A 3,526-nucleotide genomic window follows, 5' to 3' on the forward strand; every position below is an offset into this window, starting at 1 on the left:
TAATTGAAACATCCTGTTTTATTTGACGTCACTTAAAAATTAATTCTTCCACGCTACCTGGAACCATAGTTTCTTCACGTAAATCTGGTAAATCGGTTAAATATATACTTGGTCGTTTATTACTATTTCTATCAATAGAAATTATATGAAAATATGACCCATATCGTAATAAAATTGGTTAGCCTTAGAATTACGGCGTATAGTATTTTTCCAATCCAATGATAAACAAGCAATTAAAAAATGTTTATTGATAGGAAAAAGCAGTCACTTTACACATTAACAGTCTGCTCTGCTTCTACAAAAGATATATTATCATACAATTTATTATGACAAACATGCTTCAAACGCAATACCTGAGTGATTTAAAGTCCCAAGCGGGAAGCCCCAATCAAAATATACTCCGCTGTATAAAACACCACGGTAGGATCCATTAATTAAATGTATATCATAGAGAACTCACCCTTGTAACAATTGCAACAAGACCTAACATACCGTGCACTAATTTCATTTGTAGCACTCTCAACAAAGCGGCGTCCGTGATTCAAATACAAATTGCGTATATACTACTGCGTTAGAATATTTCACGTCTAATAGAGTCATGTATGTTAATACGTTAGGTAACAGTCGTTAAAAATAACATATAGGAATAGCAATATTACAATATTTCAATAAACTGAATCAACGCTGGTATTCAGTTCCTATTCTGCTCTAAGGAACCCATTAGGAAATGTAAAAATTTTGAAAATTTACCTCAATTATTTTATACTTTTAAGTTCCAGTTTAGCGACCTCATCGTTTGACATATTCTTACTGTTTGCATATTATGTATTCAAATTATACGTAATGATTATTTGCCAATGCTTTATATAAACGCACTGTCACAGATAATATTATTATAATAATTATAAATACTGAATACAGCTGATATAATAAAACTTCTGACCTAATTGTAAAAAATCGTGATATTTGATAATCAAAATGAATGCACCTCCATAAAACTTACAAAAATTTATTAATGAAAAGTGCATCGAATAACAAAATAAAATCAATAACGGAGCTGCAATTTCTTTGACCAGTGAATATTTTCTGTCGAACACTACAAAGGCTATCCATCGTTGTTTATTTATGCAATGTTTTATGCTAGCTGGAGCTTTATGTGAAATTCAATATTAAATTACTCAAATGTTCTCCGTACTAGCTTTTAGCCATTTGTGAGCTAAATTTTTGCTTATTATAAGCAAACCTTCGTCCCTTTGTGTAGTATATTATTTGATTTTGTACCAGACGCTCCTCCCGGCTCCGCCCGGAGCATTAGCATAGCAAATTGACATTTCCGAAAATTAATCTAAAATTGATTATATGTAACATGAAGTTTTCTTGACATGTTCACAGAACATCAAAGAGAAAAAAACATGAGTGAAACCGATTAAAAGCCTGTTATTTCTTGACATTTATCCCTTTTATGATGTTAAGGCTAGAACTTAACTTTATACGTTCAAACTATATATAAAACTCACTAAAACTTGTTTACATTGCCCACAAGTTCTATTGACCTACAGCGTGTACAATAAAAATAACACTTGCATCGGGTGATTCGCACATATCCATTTAAACACCTGACTCCACACAGGATCCTGTGTCTAGACGTATAACAAAAAGCCTGGTCCATTTATAGCTCAATAACGGCTGGACCGATTTTCATTTGTGATAATTTCGTTTATTAATAACTAGCGACCCGCCCCGGATTCGCCCGAGTACTATTGTATTGCTGTTCAATCACTATTATGAATATTTTGATTTAGTTTAATTTTTCTACCAAAAAACATAAATATATTGAGTGTGGTCCAATAAAGTGAGGGGGCCTGATGACCTAATTTATAGGTTACTCAGTTACCTAATTTAGGCACCAGCCTCACACTCGACTCATGGGCTTGTTTGTTCGTGTCCCGATGCTATTTTATACCATTCAGAGTAAAAATTAACTTATTTAGAAACAGAATCCTGCTAATTATAAATATATACTATAATAATAATAATATTCTATATATTACGCTTCGGGATGAAACCAATTCGTTATTAATTTTCTGAATAGCACAGAGATACGTCCCATACTCCCAAAGTCATTTATAGAGATGAAATTATCTCAAGTTGGTCAGCTTGATCTTATCAACTTACAAGGTCTAGTGTATGTTATATCTATCAATGTTGAAATGGTATTAAAAAGAAGGTTGACTCATGAGTTTTCTTTAGAGCAAAGAGGTAGCTACAATTGGCAATCGCGTGAAACTAAGGGTGTAAGGGTGTATTTTATTAGCAAGTGCGAAAATAGCAAAAAAAACACATCATTTATAAATCTACTCAATTGGATAGTTTTCGGCGAAATTGGCCATACCAACCGAATTCGTGCATGCCGTGCATAATATGGAATTATGCTAAACCTGCTTTGCATCCATATCAATTAACACTAAGCATAAATTAATTGTATTTAAATCGCAATAAACCAGTATTTTGGAATACTTCATACGGCGCCATTAAGTCTCAAAATGAGCATAGCTTATAAATAGACAACTGATTAGCGCATACATTTGGTATACATATATGTGATCGCTATTTTTGTAAACAGCTTCGCTTGAAGAGAGACTGAAACTAATCCTACTAATATTATAAATGCGAAAGTTTTTAAGGATGTGTGTGTGTTTGTAGCTCTTTCACGCAAAAACTACTAAACCGATTGCAATTAAATTTGGTACGTAGATAGCTGGACAACTGAAATAACAAATAGACAACTTTTTATGCCGATATTCCTACGGGATATGGACTTACGCGGGTGAAACCGCGGGGCGCAGCGAGTAATAGATATAACATGATATTTTTGAATATTTTATTTACATTTTCCGGCACAATAGTAGGTGCCGAGTAGTACCGAGGGGTCGCAGATACCCCACGGACCCTTCCCTTAGGGTCGTGTTTATCTATGCAAGATTTCCCCACTAAAAAAAAGTTACCAAGTAGTAATAAGACTCAATAACTGTACTGTGCAATCTACGAGTTTTATTTAGAAATTCGTGGTCACAGGGAGACTGTCTCCCCGTGACCACGCTCGCTGTAAAGTGTTCGAAACGTCGGGTTAATAATATAATGAATAAATCGCGTTTAAAATCCGTTGAAAAGTTTTTAATTTCTAAATGTATAATACTCGCGTGAAACCAAACACAAGAAAATACTACGAGTTTTATGTCAAATAATGATTTTTAACATAAAACACCTTCAAACTGTCAGAACTAGACCAAATTTAATTGGGACCACACGGGAGGCACTAGCTTTTAAATAAGAAAGAATTATCAAAATCAGTTCAATCAGTCGAAAGACCCGGGGAAACCACCCCGAAAATACAGTTACATTAGGAAACTCCTTCTTTTATAAAGACGGTTTATAACGGTCACATATTGTGTAATATGAATCTTATATCTTTAAACGAGCAATTCTTGTATATATATATATATATATATATATATATATATATATA

The sequence above is a fragment of the Zerene cesonia genome, chromosome 11, assembly GCF_012273895.1.
Source record: "Zerene cesonia ecotype Mississippi chromosome 11, Zerene_cesonia_1.1, whole genome shotgun sequence".
Taxonomy (NCBI): Eukaryota; Metazoa; Arthropoda; class Insecta; order Lepidoptera; family Pieridae; genus Zerene; species Zerene cesonia.